Consider the following 17649-nt stretch of genomic DNA (forward strand, 5'->3'; position numbering starts at 1 on the left):
GAGGGAGGGAGGGAGCAGCTTCCTGAGGGAGAAGGCAAGCACTAGGCGCCCACTCTTAGAATAGGCTTCCCCCTCTTGCCTGAGTCTTTCACCCACACACTTCATGTGAGAGAACCCACCTGATGCCCTCACCATGCTCTGGGATGTGCAAGAGGCTAGGCACCCCAAAAAACAGTGTGGAAAGAGATCTGAGGCCCTCTCCAGGGAATGATCAGGAGAAAGGGGTGGGGCAGGGCAGAGAAGGACTTGGGCTATTTTTAAAAACTTCTCCCAAAACACCACATTCTTCCTTGGGTGAGTCAGAAGCATGTGGCCCAGTGAAGAGGCCAGGACCCTGGAACGCTATGGTGGCCGCCATCGGCTCTGTGGGCAGCAGGAACGGGCAGGCAAGTGAGAACTGGGCCACTCACTCAGCTTTCCAGGGAAGAGATGAGGCTGGACATGGAGAGTGGAAGGCCCTCTGAAAGCCACAAGACTCTATCTACAGCTTCAGGCCCCTGCTCTAAGTCTGTCCCGGACTCCTCCTCCCTCCTCTCTGACCTCAGGGAGCGCTCAGCAGGAAAGCCTGTCTGTAAAACTCATCTAAAAACAGCTTGGCTCACCCATCCATGGCAGGGCAAGCTAGGCAACAGAGTCTGCCACCTCCAGATCAACAGAAGGTCAAGCCCAAGGCACTCAGAGGGCCTGGGGCCACCTAGCCCAGGAGAGCCCTGATTGGACTCTTGAAGAGGTAAAGCTGCGCCCTGTGTGGGAGCGCTGTCCTTCCTGGAGAGCTCGGAGTGGGTTGCAGCTGCTCTCAGCACCTCTGGAAGGAGGGGGAGGCTCGTACACTCTGACCCTGTCCCAAGCCAGACTCTGCCTGGCACCACCACTCCACAGAGGAAACTGAGGCTCAGAGCCATCCAGTGTCAGGTTTATCAAAGTCCACAGCTAAGCCCCAAGGCTGGCTGTTCCCAATGTCCAAAGTCCACAGAGCTGACAAGATGCCCCAGGATCAGGCCAACACTTTTGTTAGCTTCTCTTACACTTGCTTCCAAGATAAGATGCTGTCTGTCTACCCGTGGTGTGGGAGAGGCCAGGGGATGGTGGGATGGAGGTGTCAGGGACAGAAAGAGGCAAGGATGAGTCCTGAACCCCCTTTGTCTTTGAATAGAAGCAGGTCCATGACCTTGACCCAGGCAGAGAGCCTCCCCCAAACTCCTACTCTCATAATCAGCTGACAAAACGGACTAGAGATGGCTATCTGAGGCATGCCTCAAGAGACTCCTAGGGACCATGGGGCTGCCCACATCCCTGTTGGTGCTCCCTGCTCTCTCCCAAATCCCATTTGGTACTCCCTGCTCTCCCACATCCCAGTAGGTGCTCCCTGCTCTCCCATATCCCAGAAGGTGCTCCCTGCTCTCCCATATCCCAGAAGGTGCTCCCTGCTCTTCCACATCCCAGTAGGTGCTCCCTGCTCTCACATATCCCAGAAGATGCTCCCTGCTCTCCCACATCTCAGTAGGTGCTCCCTGCCCTCCCATATCCCAGAAGGTGCTCCCTGCCCTCCCACATCCCATTTGGTGCTCCCTGCTCTCCCACATCCCAGTTGGTGCTCCCTGCTCTCCCATATCCCAGAAGGTGCTCCCTGCTCTCCCACATCCCAGTTAGTGCTCCCTGCCCTCTCACATCCCATTTGGTGCTCCCTGTCCTCCCACATCCCAGTTGGTGCTCCCTGCCCTCTCACATCCCATTTGGTGCTCCCTGTCCTCCCACATCCCAGTTGGTGCTCCCTGTTCTCCCACCCCAGCTTTCCTCCCCACTATGTTGAAATCACAGAGCCCTAAGCTGTCGCCCACCCTGCCTGTGTCCCGCTTTCACAGTAGAGAAAGGAAACCACTACCCCTGGGTCCCTCCTGCTCTGAAGCCACCTCTGTCCTATCGCATAACCTTGCAACGCCCTGTGTGCCGCTGTCAGACTCTGGCCACCATCTTAAGAATGAGTTCTGCCACCATATGTGTATGTTCCATGTGGTCCCGTGAACAGGGCAGAGCCCTGGAGCACACTAGTTCCTTTATCTGATCCTGGCTTCCTCTTCCACTGAGAGCCCTCAGCACACAGGGCACAGGAAGAGTTAAATGAGCTGCAAGAGGCGCTGGCACTGCAAACAAATCGATACACCCATAAAGTAGCCATTCCTATAAAATGCCTTGGCGGGAGCCTGGGCACAGTAGGTGCTGAATACTACTTACAGAATGAATAAATGATCACATCGTTCCCAGACTAGACTGCTCCTCCCAGCCCCTCATTGTCCTTCCCGGGATAGCGAAGGGCCTGTGTTGGGCAGGCCTCCCTACAGTGTGGAGAATGAGAGACAGCTGATGCATTCTGGGATAGCCACTAGCTTAGCCCAATGGTGAGCTAAGCCTTAGCTCTCCATTGCCTCCCCATGCCTCCTGTCCTGTCTACAGCTGTGACTCCAGGACAGGGGGCGGAGGCTCAACGGGAGAGGCAGAAGTTGATATCTAGGTGATGTTTCTTCCATTATGTAAAATACAGCAACGACCACGGTCATGGGGTGACAGGGAGAGGACCTCCAGCCCTTGAGCTCAGATGGGCTGCACTGAGCCACCTGCAGAGGCACAAGCCCAGAACCCATCTCCAGCGAGAGCCACAAACACAGGGACCCAAGCCTCCACTTTCTTCTTAGGCCTGAAAAATAACTTGTTTAGGCTGGCAAAATGGCTCAGCAGGTAAAGGAGCTTGCCACCAAGGCTGACACCCTGGGTTCAATCCCAGGGACATTCTACATGTAGCACGCAGGCATATACATGTGCACGTGTGTGTTGGTACACACACAAAAAAATTATACATACATGCATACATACATACAGCCAGCAAAGTTTGCTAAAGTTTGGGCCAGCAAAGTCCCTTTGGTCCGCAGACCCACTCACAGATGAACACAATGCCTGAGTAGCCTGCCAGAGACCTGTGGCCTGGGCAGATGAGATGGGCAGCTCCCTCCCCATATGCTGCCAGCACCCAGAACAATTTAAACTAAAAGATGTTGGAATAGGGGTGGTGCCCAGATCACCACATGGATGCTGCCCACCAAGACTTCATAGTACAGTACAGGTGCATCCAAGTTTGCCCCATGGCCGGTAGCTCTCATGAGGGACGCCAAGGACGCCATCTTCCAAGTCAAAGGCTCAGACCTAGCAATGGAGGTCAGTGGTCTCATCTCCCATGTGCACCTCCATCTACTCAAGGGAGGAGCAGAGTGGCAGGAAAGCCCGCCAGCTGCCACCTGATCATGTGCCAAAGACTACAGAATAGCCACACATGGTGGCCCATGCCTGTAATCCCAGCACTTGGGAAACAATATGATCAGGCATTCAAGGTCATCCTCAGCTACAGAGTGAGTAAGGGACCAGCCTGGACTACATGAGACCCTGTCTTAGAAGTCAAAGCAAAGCCGGGCGGTGGTGGCGCATGCCTTTAATCCCAGCACTTGGGAGGCAGAGGCAGGTGGATTTCTGAGTTCGAGGCCAGCCTGGTCTACAGAATGAGTTCCAGGATAGCCAGGGCTATACAGAGAAACTCTGTCTCAAAACAAACAAACAAAAAAAAAGAAGTCAAAGCAAAATGATGATGGTGGTGGTGGTGGTGGTGGTGGTGGTGGTGGTGGTGGTGGTGATGGTGATGATGATAGTGATGATGATGATGATGGCTCCTATGACCCAGGCATGGCATCCGGGAAGATGCTGTCATGTGACACAACCTTGGCCCTGTGCTCACAGGAGCCATAAGGTTGGGAAGCATTCTAGAGCTTACTTACTAAGGCTCCAGCAGACCGCCCCGCCCCCATTCCAACTCAACTCTCCAGATCCAAGGCTCCTCCCTGGTTCTCCAGATCACAGCTGATGGCCCACTGCATCCATCAAGAGGACGTGAAGACCCAGGCAGAACTCCAGCTGACCCTGTGACACCTAAACCAACACAGCAGCCCTGGCTTCCTGGGGCCCCTTCACCTCACAGGTACCTACCTGAAGAAGAGGATCTGGAAAGCTGGGACCCCTCTGGCTCCTTGGCTCCCCCTGGGGGTAAGAGGGTCACCTCTGGGTTCCAATGTGTCCCTTCCCCTCAGCTCACACGTCTGTGGGTTTCCTGCGCATCCAAAGCAGTGCTTTTTAATTTGAGAGTAGAGAGGTTCAGACCTGCTCTGGCTAGGTAGCCCTAGCTGGGCTCAAACTCACAACAATCCTGCCCCAACCCTTCTGCCTGGGCCTTCCAAGCACCGAGCTTGTGAACACACGCTGCAGTGCCTGGTAAGCCGCTGGATCTCATGAGGAAGGAGGGGAGCTGAAGTCACAAGTGGGTGGAGGAGGGGGTGATTCTGGCACCAGGGGAGTGGAGGCCGAATACTCCATGGTGCACAGGACGGCCTCCCAACAGACGCTTGTCCAGCCTCGGTGTCACTTGTGCCACTTGGGCCTTGCTGTACAGTTGTAGCGGGACAGCTGTGCTGGAACAGTGGCCTGCCACGGGAGTCAGTGTCCCCGAACTGTCTTTGCTCCAGCCACTCTGTCCAATTTCTCCTCAGTGTCCCCGAACTGTCTTTGCTCCGGCCACTCTGTCCAACTGTCCTGCTCCTCACTTGGGATAAGCATATCACCTGGAGTCCAGGTCCTTGCCGGGGCACAGCACCAAGAACACGGTTCTGTGGGTTGCCCAGTGTCACCCACAGAGAAGCAGGCACCAAAATCAATCCCAAGATGCCTTTGCACACGCATCGAGCATTCTGCTACATTAACAGAAAGCTGACAGATGCAGGATCCCAGCCCTGGGTTCCTGGAAACAGCTCTATGGAAATACAGAAGTCTTGATGGAATTCTGGTGAGGGATTGGGCACACGCACTTCTGAGGACACCAGGAGTTCAACCAGGTCGATCTGCCACTGCCTGGGTAAAGTGGCGGCAGATCCACGGGAGGCAACAGACCCCAGAGTGCTGGCCTGCAATGTGCCCTGCCCTGGCTTGACTGAAGAACACCGAGATGTGGCAGGATCTCAGAGTCATAGTAGGCTAATGACAGGAACTTCAGCCAGCCTTCAGAAGCCCCCAGCCAGCAGTACGGGGACTCCTCCCTTAAGGAGCCTGGCAGAGTGGGTTGACGCACAGAACAGAGACTCAGGTAGAGTGCTAAACCCAATCTATCTCCCTAGGCCTGTTGTCTTAACCTATGTGTTGTGACCCCTCTGTGGGCGAACATCCTTTCACGGGGGTTGCCTAAGACCACCCTGCACGATCAGATATTTACATTACGATTCATAACAGTAACAAAGTTACGGTTATGAGGCAGCAACAAAAATAATCTTATAATTAAAAAAATCACCACAGCATGAGGAACTGTATGAAAGGGTCGCAGCACTAGGAAGGTTGAGAACCACTGTCTGCTGTCTGAAGCGCTGTTGGGCTCAGCTTCCCCAAGGCTCGGTTCGCCTTGTGGGTATATCAGCACTTCACTCCCTCAGCCCACAGTCGTTAAGACCCCACGGTGAGGCCTCCGTGACGTTACCAAGGATATAATAACTGTGTGGGGAAAAGAAAAGGGCCCTAGCTCAAGAGAGCTTACAGAGCCCAGCCTTGTGCCTGGCATGCGTAGGTCTCCAAAGTGGCTCTCAACACTACCATGCACAGTGCAATTGCTCCTTTGGCAGAAAGCTCACAATCTCTGGGAGAGGGGTGGGTGTCTCCCTCCCACCTCAGCAGCCCCACTTCCTCCTTGGGGGCGTCTGAGAGCAAGGTGCATGGCTCCTGCACAGATTACATCCTGCTCACATCTGTCCTTCCTTCCCCAGGTCTGCCGTCTCCCTGGCAAAGCAGATTCAGCCCTCCCATCTCTCCCTGTGTGTGTCTGGCTGCCTCCCTTCCTGTACCCATCCCAACCCCAGAGGGTGTCGCCCAGGCGACCCTGGCCCTGTCATTAATGCAGCAGACTCCTCTCGGATGCTGGCTATGCCAGGGGAAGCATTGGGATGAACCACACCTAGCCTGCAGCATCCTCTCTGGGAAAGCCATTGCTCAAGATGCTCAGCCTCAAAGCACTGCCCTGAGCTATGTGGCCCCACTGCCTCCACCTGGCTGTCCTGGGACAGTCCTCCATAGGCCCATACATGGGCAGGCAAGCGTCTTCCAGGGGACGCCTCCTGCCGGGTTTTCGGGACAAGGCATCCAGCAGGGGAAAGTGGAAACCACAAGAGACCATATTAGGGGGAAAATTGCAGAAAGTGAAATGAAGACCAGTCTGCAGAGAAAGGCTAGCCTTGTGACTCGTGTGCCTGAGAATATGCCATGCAGAGCTGGCTCCGAGTTATGCCAGAAAGCCAGGAAACCCAAGCCACCCCCAAGCCACTTTGGGACCAGTTAGGTCTCAGGTTGGGTCATGTGCCTTGGCCACCAATGCCCGGCAGCTATGACATGATATTGGTGATCTTGGAGTTCTAACATGACCCCTCTGAGATGGGAGTGAGGTGGCCACCTCTGACTGCAAGACCGTGAGCAGACAAAGCCATCGTTTCCCTCCTGAGTCCAGCTCGTCTCCCCTCCAAGGCCCTTGAGTGGACTGAACCCTATCTGACCTGTCTACAGCAGCCAATACCATGGGGAAGTAGACTTACATATCTCAGGCCCAGGGTGGCTCTCAGCCATAAGGAATGACCAATGAGAACCTGGGTAAAGCTGAACACACACACACACACACACACACACACACACACACACACACACCACAAGCAGCTGCTCGTATCAACACTCATCACTCTGTCTTCACACCGTCTTGGACACGGTGCTCTGTTCCCGCCTCTCAGAGGATCCCTCAGGTTCCAGAGACCCAAGCTGCAGGCTGGCTGTGTGCATGCATCCTCTCATAAATATGACTCAACCTGGGTTCTTGCGGTACCCAATGAGTGACCTGCCAGAGATGCCTGGCTGGCTAGTTTGGGAGTGTGGGGGGTCACTCCCAGGTCCCAACCCAGACTCAGGAAAGCCCATGGTGTTCCACCACGAAGGTGTGCTAGGCAAGCCTGGCACCACCTCACATCAGTATGGCAGAGGCCAACTTCAGGCACCGCTCATTCATGGCATCCTGGGATAGGCCAGGCAGCAAGGATGCTCCAGGTCTCAGTGACACAAGCAGGATTTTTGCAGGGGAACCAGGACCACAGGACCACGCCCACTGCTGTGTGACCCTGAGTTAGCTAGCCTCTGGCAACAGTCCCGGACAAGGTTGGAGCCTGAACACACTCCCTAGTACAGAATGAGTACCCTTTCCTCCCTGGCCAGCCTGCAATTCAGCTAAGTCCCCCAAGCCAGTCCAGACAAGTTTGTGATGGAAGCCAGATATATGGGTTAATCTTTACCTGCGATGACCCAGATCTTGCAGAGTATCGGGCATGCCCCACCCAACCCTAAGAGCATGGGCCAAGCAGGAAATGAGGGAGAGGGGGGATAGTGTGTGAGCCTGTGGAAGATGAGGTAGCCAGGCCAGCGCCCCAGCCATGGCGTGACCCCGTGACCCTCGCCTAACCCAAAGTTCACTTTGCCTGTTTGGACCTGAGTTTTGGACCAGCCGGTGGGAGAAGCCACAAAGGAATGAGTCAGACACTAAGGCTCCTGGCCATCTTGGGTTGTCTGTCTCCAGACAGATGGGAAACCTGAGCTTGAGCACTGAGCCAGCTTGCTGAGGGGTGGGGTTTGAATCTAGTCTTCCCTCAATTGAAACTTTTAACACCCACCACAGAGGCCAGGCTGTCTGCAAAGGACGTTTCCCCTGGACCCTCACTCCGTGCTAACTATACTCTGAGCATCGATTGGACTCTCTTAGTCCTTGCAACAACCGCTATTACCCAAAATAGAGAAACTAAGTAGAGACCAAGAGAGGCTGAGACGCTTAGCCTATGACACCCACGGCAGAAGTAACTGAAGAGGCTCAGGGTCTCAGCCGTCACCTCTACATGAGCCACTCATTACACATCCCCCGCTGTGCCTGAGGCATGAGAACACCAAGAAAGAGCCAAGGAGGAAGGGAGACAGCTGGGACCCCTCAGTTTTGTCTGTGTAGCCAGGATAGCATGTAACAGTGCCATTCCCTGTCTCCACATAGCTCCCAGTCCCACAAAGCCTAGCTCCTCAGTGTCGCTCAGAGGCCCTGTTCTGACCCATCTGCTGCCCCCACCACTTGTTGGCATCTCCTGTGGACCAAGCCTTGTGGGAGGGTGAAGACAAACATAGATTAAGCTTGGGAATGAAAGAGATGCCCACTGCCCAACCTCCAAAGGCAGGACCCTCCTTCCAATCCAAGGCTGTCCCCCACCTCATCTGCCTGGGACCCTCCTACTACCTCTCTTGAGCCCCAGCTGAAGCTAAAAGCTTCCCATGATGATGAAAGGATAGCCAGACACATGACCTTCTGAGCACCTGAAATTCAGAGCCTCAGCCATTGGCTTTGTTTTCTGACCCCCGGGGGGAAGTGATTATGTTTCCACTCTGTCTGTCAAGGTCCCTCAGGGTCCCCAGCACACACTGGGGGGCCAAAGCTGGGTGGGTGGGAGGATGGAGGATGAAGGGTGGACAGACAGTGGGTGGGTGGGATGTGTAGACTGGAGGATAGATAGTGGATGTGTGGATAGATGGATGGGTGGGTGGGTGGGTGGATGGGTGGATGGGAGTGTGAATGGTAGATAGACAGGTGAATGAGTGGCTAGATGGATGCGTGAATGGATGGGTCGAATAGTGTGTTGTAGATGGGTAGATGGATCAGTGCATGGATGGGAGTGTGGGTAGGTGAATGGAAGGGTAAATGGTGGAATACGGGTGATAGGTGAGTACATGGATGGGTGTTTGGATAAGTGGGTAGGTTAAAGGGTGGATGGATAGATGGATAGATGAGTGGATAGATGGATGGATGGGTGGGTAGATGGATGGATAGATGAATGCATGTGTGGGTAGATGATGGATGGATGGATGGATAGATGGGTGGATGGATAGATAGATTGTAGATGTATGGCTATATGGATGTATGGATGGGTGTTTGGATAAGTGGGTGGGTTAAAGGGTAGATGGATAGATGGATAGATAGATGATGAATGGGTGGGTGGATGGATGGATGGATAGATGAATGCATGTGTGGGTAGATGTTGGATGGGTGGATAGATGGGTGGATGGATAGATAGATGGATGTGTAGACGTATGGATGAGCAGATGATGGATAGATAGATGGATGTGTAGATGGATGAATGGATGAATAATGGATGGATGGGTAGATAGATACATGGATGGATGGATGGGTAGATACATGGATGGATGGATATATAAGCAGATGCATGGGTGCAGGGCAGGTGAATAGTCGAGAAGATGGAGGAACAAATGGATGGCAGGAACTCATCACAAGTGTTTTGGAGCTCTACTCCAACCTGGAATGTACCAGAGCCCAGATCCCCAGGAATCCCTGCTGAGTTCCAAGTTTTCAGTCTGACTCAGACATCTTGCAGACACCTGTTTGCCCACCCCGGCTTCGGCCATCTCTATGACCACCTGTGTCTATCACCAACACTGCAGGTTATGACTGGAGACGATCATGTTCTCGGGGCCATCCTTCATAGGTCTAAACAAATGTTTCCTGAATGAAACACAAATGAATAAACCAAAGACCCAGGAGCTTTGTAGACCCAGGCCCAGCCAGGTCTGCTGGCACGGGGAACTCAAGCATCTGCTTCCTATGCAGACACCTCCCTATCAGTGTGGTACCTGCGCACCAGGCACACAGCCAAGAGGAGCCTCAGGAGGCTGTGGGGGGCTGCTGTAGGCAAGGGCAGCTCAGAGCAGGGCCTCAAAGGGCTCCCCCTCTCATGGCAGCCACTCCGCCAAACATTTCTAGCTCTGAGCATCTTGCAACCTTTTCCAAGCCAGTCCCTAGACTGCAGCCCTCAGACCCATCAAAGAGGCTTCCCATGCAGATTCTGGCTTGGGGCTGACCTGTGTGGTAGAGCACTTGCCTGGGATGCACCGGGCAAGACCCTGGGTTCTGACCCTAGTAAACCCCCCAGTTCTTCCCTAAGAGGTTCAGAGATGGGCATTCTTAGCACCGCCCAGGGCCCCATCTGACACAGACTAAGGTCAGAATTCTGGCTCATGGGTTCTCCAGGGCTCAGGACCATCTGTTTACACCTGCCACCTTTGCAGACACTTGGCCCACTTAGAGAAAATCCCTGATGCAACACCCAAACCTTCTAGGAATCGCTGAGTGAGTCCTCCCTCCCATGTCCTCCCTCCTTGCCCAAATGCCTGCCCCACCATGAGCCAGGTTGCCCCGGCCATCCCAGCCAAGATGCAGTCACATGACCCACATTCAGGGAAGTGATAGCCGACAATCAGAGAACAGAAACATAGGAGCTGGGAAGGGGGGTCTGTTGATCGTAAGTTGTCACAGCTCATAGGGATGGCCCCAAACTCCACGGGCAATAGGTGTCAACAGTCCTAAAGAGTCATATACGACATCTATGTGACAGGCTAGTTCTCACTTGGGGAATGGAAGCATTCAAGAGCAATGGGGAAAACATGGAAGAATAATGCATATGGTAAAGGTTATGAAAAGTCCTGCCGTACTAGAGCCTGGTGAGCCAATGAGGACAAGAGAGATTGGGTGTCCCTATGTGGGCAAAAGCCCCACCCACCAAGATCCTACCCTAGTGACATGCCAGCAGTAGACAACATGCCCAGACAAACCAAGGCTGACAGGCATCCTCAGGGTGTCAAGAGAGGGATCGGGAGTGCTCACACCCTGCCGTGTATGTGTACTCACCGTGGGCCGTCTCATCTATACAATGGAGATGCACTTTACATACAAAACAACTAAACCAGATGAGCCACAGTGCCCATGGTGAGCCGCAGTGCCCATGGTGAGCCGCAGTGCCCATGGTGAGCCGCAGTGCCCGTGTTTAGGACTCTAGTCCTGTAGGCCATGTTCACATCTCTCTGCTTCAGGACTCTAGGGGGCGTGGCTTGCACACAGAGGCTGTACTCAGAGTGGGCGGGTCCCTGAGACCTGCCTGACACCTCTTGTCATCCCAGCATGATGCTGATGCGTGGGCCTGCCACCTCTGAAACACAGCTCCCCAGTGGGGCCACCTCCCTCCATGGCCTGATGTGACCTGGGCTAATCGAATCCTGGACCTGACCCATGTGGTTTTCCCGGACACTCCAAGAAACTGACGCCCAGAAAGCTTTCAATCCGACCAAGTAAGTGGCTCCGGGAAGGCCCACGCCCTGCTCACCATCTCCAGAGGCCCCTGAGACTACAAAGACAAAGTTCAAGGCCTAAAGATCTGTCCTGTGAGCCCCTCCCTGAGGTTACTCAACCTCCTGCCTCTGCCCCTGAGAAGGCATCTGTTTCATCTACGGTCATTGGGTCTGTGACCTTGGGCAGGTTGCTTAACCTTTCTTGAATCTCTGAAATCCTCCTTCATAAAAAAAGAACTGAGCAGAGGAACTTGAGGAAGCAAGCAAGGTTCAGACTCTGGGCTCGTCATCGAGGGCTTGGACCAGCTTCAAAGAGCTTCCTGTGTCTCCTGCCCCTCCCTACCCAACAGGTCATCAGGACGAAATTCTGAATGTGCCATTCCCTGACCCAAACGCTTGAACGGCCCCAAAGCCCTTCCAGGTGAATCAGAGGACTCCCATGAGAGGTTCAGAGACCTCCCTCAGCATGCCCTTGCTCCTCAGCATACCCTTGCTTTCCTCCTCCTCCTCTTCTCTCATCTGAGCTAACTCGGCCACTTGCCTGCTTCTCCAGGCAGTGTCTTCCCTTTCCCCATGTTAGGTAGAGAGACCTGTCTGCCTCCCCAGAGACCGATCGTGTCCTTCGCCTCCTCCACTGAGAATCTCTGCTCTGCACTTGGGCCTGTATCCAGAAGGCGCTCACTAAACAGGCGTCGGACAGCTGAAAACCACTGCACACTTCTGGCATCCTCTTGGCAAGACAGAAGGTCATGGGGGGTCACGGGCACAGTAGCTCGGCCTGCCAGAGAGCCGGAGAGCCACCCTCCCTTCTCACAGCTGGACAGTGTGGGAGCCTCTCTCTGCTACACAGCCATAATAATGCCTGCACCTCTGACTTAGAACTGATCTTCCCAGAGTACTGAGCTCAGCCCCACACCCTAGAATTGCAGGTCGAAACCAGGCTCCCAGACTCTCGTGCGGCCCTGGTCCACCTGCTCAGACACGGCATTGAAGTCTCCACAGGTTTCAATGCCACTTAGCTTTGCAGCTAAGAGTGACCTCATTCCGAACTAAATCCTCAGTTTCCCCCCTTAGCCATCCCCCAACCCCCCACAAACTGGCTCATTCACTGAGAATACCATCAACCATGTATATAAAAGAAAAACTTACAGGTCATCTGATCCCTTCCTCCATTCACCCGCCCCCTGCATGCAATCTTAGTTTGCAATTCTAGCTGATTCTATCTCAGACACATGACCCCGGTCCCACGTTTATCCAAGCTCCCTGGCACAGCCTGAACCCATACCCTGGTTCCTTATGGCCCCAGGAGCCTACAGCCTCGCCCAGCTGATTGCTAAAATCTTCAAGTGCCTGTGGCAACTGAGGGACTGAGGCAGGTGGAGCACAGAGTATGTGTGCCAGTGTATGGCTCAAAACTTTCTGAACCCCCATGCTGTCTCTGTCTCCATCCATTTATCCTCTCCACTGGCTTGGAAACCACAGCCTCCCTACCCTGAGTCTGGCCCTCAATCCTGGATACCCAGGCAAATGCCTCCAAGTCGTGGCCACTCAGTACAAGAGTCTCAGATAAATTATCTGCAGACAGGCTACTTCTGAACAGATCACAAAGGTTGGGAGGTGAGATATAATGGATATCTGAGGTTGTTGATAGCCTGCCCTGGGAAGGGACTGTGAAACCTCAGTTTCTCCCAGTTTCTTTCCTCTCCCGCAAACACTCCCGCCATTACGATGCCATCTGCCGTGGGCCATCATCAAAGCTTAGTATACAAAGGCACTTGTCACCAAACCTGACAACCTGAGTTCAATCCCCAGGACCCAAGTAGTAGAAGAAAAGACTTGACTACCACAAGTTTGTCACTGACCTCCACAAAAGCATCAACGCACACGTACACACACACACACACACACACACACACACACACACACACACACGCACGCACGCACGCACGAAATAAATTCACGTAGAGCGTAAGTAAAAAGAATGTTACCTCAAAATATGTCATTCTGATGTAAGAATTCTTTTGAGCTAAAGGCTCTGTGCAAGCAGGACGGACAGGCATGCTCTCTGCCTGGTCCCTTCCGTCTAAAAGCAGGGCCTACATTTCCCTTTGTGACAGGGACATAAATCTCTCTCTCCCTTAAACAAGAAGCAGAGGGATGTTGTCTGTATAGGAGGCCTACTGAACACTTGTGATGGGCAATCTTGATGCTCAACTGAACAGATTGCAGAGAACCCTAGGGGTCATATTTCTAGTCCACCTGCGAGGGTGTTTCCAGAGAAGCTGACTGAGGAGAAAAGACACACCCTGGTTATGGGCGACACCATCTAAGGGGCTCAGGTTCTAGACAGCATGAAAAAGGGTAAACTTGAGCTGAGCACCAGCATCATCCCTTGGCTTCCTGACTGTGGATACAATGTGGATACAATGCCTTCAGTGTGGAAGGCACTGCCATGATGGACTGTGCGCCTTCAAACTGTGAGCCCAAACACACCCTTCCTTCCTCAGGCGCTTTTGTCCAGTGTGTCCTAACAACAGCAGGGAAAGTAGCTGATGTAGCCTCGCTTCACTGTCCTTTCCTAGCTCTTTCCCAGGACTGATGGCTTTCTCCTTTATCTGGTCACTTCAAGTTTATCATCCTTTGCTAACCTGGGATGTTAACTTCTTCACGGCTCTCACTACTCCCACGTGAAGCCCCAACACAACTTTTAAAACTTAACATTTAAGCCGGGCAGTGGTGATGCACACCTTTAATCCCAGCACTTGGGAGGCAGAGGCGGGTGGATTTCTGAGTTCAAAGCCAGCCTGGTCTACAGAGTGAGTTCCAGGATAGCCAGGGCTACACAGAGAAACCCTGTCTCGAAATAAATAAATAAATAAATAAATAAATAAATAAATAAATAAATAAATAAAAGAGTAGCTTCTGACAGCTCCCTCCCTCCACCCACTTCCAGACAATGAAGAGAGAGAAGTGTGGTATGAGGAGGAAGGTAGGGAGGAGGAGGGGGAGGAGCATGGAGAAGAGGGGGGAGGAGGAAGGGGAGGAAGAAAAAAGGAGGAGGAGGGGGAGGAGGAAGAGGGGAGAAAGAAGAAGAAGGTGAGGAGGAGGAGGAAAAAGAGGCAGGGGAGGAGGAAGACACTGTCTCTGTCTTGTGTGCTAATGGCTGGGATTAAGGACACATGCCAAGCCGGGTGCTTCTGGGATGGACTTTCACTGAAAAGCACTGGGAAAGAGGGGCTCACCTTAGGCTCCCGGTGGGCATGCCCAAGGAACGAGGCAAATCCAGCAGGAGGTCTGACAGGCTTTCTTCATGGATGCCCAGGAACACCTCCCCCCAAACATCCTAGACCTGAGGAAGGTCTGCTATGTCCCCACTCTGTCACAGACCTGGAGACCCCCAGTTCCCTGGATGCCAGAGCCACCCTGAAGCCCAGTTGCTTCTGCATCTGAGCCTTTGCAGATCCTGTCCCGTGGCCATTCCTTCTCTGTGCTGTGCTCTGCACATTGCTCCACCATAGTCACCCATAGTGTCCATGTCCCGATGCTGGCTGTGTTGAAGGACCAGCTTGAACATCTCTGGAACTCAACAGTGTGTTCTGTGTTGGCACGAGCCGACCCCAGCAGCCACAGTCCAAGACCCAGCCCAGACTCAGTAAGCTGTCATTCCTGAATCCCAACCAGAGGTCACAAACCAACCAAAAGCAAGCCAGCTCCCCTCCCTTACATGGTCCCAGAATCTGTGCAGGTGGGACATGGTTACCAGTGCCTAAACCACCCTCATGCAGTTTCAGCCACAGAGACGCCCTGAATGTCACCATGAGCTCCCTGACTTGTCACCTGGACACCTTGCTCTGCTTCTCGATGCCTGGGCCATTCATTCCCCCTGTGCCTGGTCAAGCTGCTCTCAATAAATCAAGTCTCCTCATGCCAGCCCTTCCCCCTTCTCCTCGGAGACAGGGTCTGGCTGGCCTGAACTCACCTCACAGACAAAGTTGGCCTCAGACTCCCAGAGATCCACCTGCATCAGTCTTGGAAGTGTTGGGATTGAGGCACGCATCACCACAACTGGCCCTAACTCGCAATGTTTTAATTTTTGTATGCGTGTGTTTCTGTGTGTAGGTATGATGTATGTGTGGTCATACGTGTGAAAGCAGGCACGCACATGCCACAGCATATGTGGAGGTCAGAGGACGACTTCAAGTCCTCATCCTACACTTTGAGACAGAGCCTCACTGTTTGTGGCACTATATACTATATAATTGGCCTCCAAACCTTGCCTGTCTCCCTCCACCTCCCACATGGGTTCTGAGGATTTGAACTCAGATTCCCTAGGTAGGGGCAGCAAGTGCTTTACCCACTGAGCCATCTCCCCAGCCTCCCTCATGATTGAATAATGGCTGTTTAACAATCAGCCCCTGAATCTCAGTCACCAGCTCTCACGCGCCAAAACACGCTAACTCCAGCCCAGCACTGCCCAGAGCGCTGCACAAACCCATAAGGACAGACAATTCCTGGGAACGCACTCAGTCCAGGGCCCTGAAGGAGAGTGGACCTGCAGCCCTGCACCAAGGCAAAGACTAGGATGTTCTCTGGGGACACCAGACAAGAAGTTGGCCCTGTGGGAGTCTAGGGAGATGGCAAGAGAACCCTAGAACACTGACTGTTTATGAGTTTGAATGTGCATGGCCTCTGAACCTCTCTGCAGCCAGACAGAGCCTCGGTGGCTGGCATGGGGCAGGGAGAGAACATAGAGGTGCTGCAGGGCAGCTTACAAAGGCCAGGGGGAAGGGGTTGGGAAGCCCCAGCGGTTCCCGGGCTCCTCCACTGACAGCCTCAGGCGGTCACTTCCCTGAGGCTGCTCAGTTTCCTCATCTGTTAAACAGATTGTCTTCCCTGCCTAATTACCGGGGTTGTTGTCAAACAAGAGATAGTGGCTGACTGTGATCTACAATATGAGCCTAAGCTGTTATTAGCCGTCTATGAACCACCCTCTTGGTCTTTTCAAGTTGATCTAAAAACAACATAGCCCTGTGACTCCGTACCTTCTTCCAGGGCTCGGAGCTCCTCGCCCAGCCCTCCAACTGGCGGATACCATGTGCAGAGATCCTTCCTCTTCCCATAGCCTGGTACCCAGGAGCCCAGGAGCCCAGCGGCTTTCCCCTATGTGTCTGTTGGTTGGTTGTAGAACAAGAGATGGAAGCCCAGGGCCTCGCACATGCCAGACTAGTGTTCTACCACTGAACCACCCCCTCAGCCTCCTAATGTCAAAAGTTTAAAAAGCAAAACATAGGAACCACCAGTTTCTGGCATCTATTAGTTGAGCACCTACTATGTGCCAGGTAGTGTTGCAGATTGGTGACCAAGAACAGACATAGCTAGTACATCCAAAGCGTTCCGGATGTAAAGGAGCCTCTCTCTACTCGGGAGGAGAATCCTAAGAACACAGGGAAGCCTGCCTGCCTGGCTGGGGAGAAGGTACCCCAAAAGGAACACTAGAGAAGGGATGGAACCTGTTTGTAGATGAAGCAAGGGAGGAACAGAGGCGTACAGTGGAAGCGGAAATACCTGCCTTAGGCAAACAACCCGGATGGAGGAGCAAGCTTGCAGCCTGATAAAAGACAAGGGGTCCTCAGCTTTGCCTGAGGTCTTCAGGCTGTGCCCTCCTCTCTCCTTGGTGGAAGCCCATGCTGTGTGGACAGGTGGATAGATGGACAGTTCAGCTCTGGCTGCAGGGCAGGGCTGTCTATACTAATGAGCCGGCACAACCTGCTGTCTCCCACTCAACCAAAGAGGAACAGATGGGACCTGGGGCAGGCTGGGCAGGGGTTTCCCTGTGGGGACTCCAAGGCCTTTGAAGCAAACACTGAGACCCGAAGCCCCTCAGAAATGAGATCATCCACCCAGTACCATCTCCTACCTTTGGGCTGAGATGGGGAGGGGGGTCCTCCAGTTCTTGTGTCCACACAACTCTAACCTTCGGGAACACAGAGAGATCCAGCCCCTCCCCCACCTGGCTCCCTCTCAAAAACCACCCCCTGAAAGCTGATCGCCACCATGTATAGAACCCACTGGACTCATACCTGTCCTCCCAGGGCTCATCCCTCTTACCCAGGGCTCTATGCCCATGGTCTGCCGCTGACCCCTCCCACACCCCACTCCTGCGGGAGGCCTGGTTGTCCCGCCTTTTGGGAGAGGCCGACTCAGAACAGAAGCCACCCCGCGTTACCTGACTTCATGCAATCGGGGGACCCCACAACACCGAACGTCAGTGGAGGGATGGGTAAAGTATGACACAGAGCTGGGGGAGGGGGATGTCCAGAACAGAGAGAGAGAAAGAGAGAGAGAGAGAGAGAGAGAGAGAGAGAGAGAGAG

General features: G+C 53.6%; 1 protein-coding gene across 13 annotated transcripts in view; it reads right to left on the minus strand.

Moving 5' to 3' along the window:
* Arhgef10l (Rho guanine nucleotide exchange factor 10 like) overlaps positions 1-17649 on the minus strand; it is a 149982-nt gene that overhangs the window by 114637 nt on the left and 17696 nt on the right. For 2 of the 13 annotated variants that reach the window (XM_031379279.1, XM_031379278.1), the window contains exon 2: positions 4027-4147. The exons of the other annotated variants lie outside the window; for them this stretch is intronic. The gene's annotated coding sequence lies outside the window, so the exon portion shown is untranslated. The remainder of the gene's footprint in view (positions 1-4026; positions 4148-17649) is intronic. 13 annotated transcript variants of the gene reach the window in all.

The sequence above is a fragment of the Mastomys coucha genome, unplaced genomic scaffold (genome assembly GCF_008632895.1).
Source record: "Mastomys coucha isolate ucsf_1 unplaced genomic scaffold, UCSF_Mcou_1 pScaffold18, whole genome shotgun sequence".
Taxonomy (NCBI): domain Eukaryota; kingdom Metazoa; phylum Chordata; class Mammalia; order Rodentia; family Muridae; genus Mastomys; species Mastomys coucha.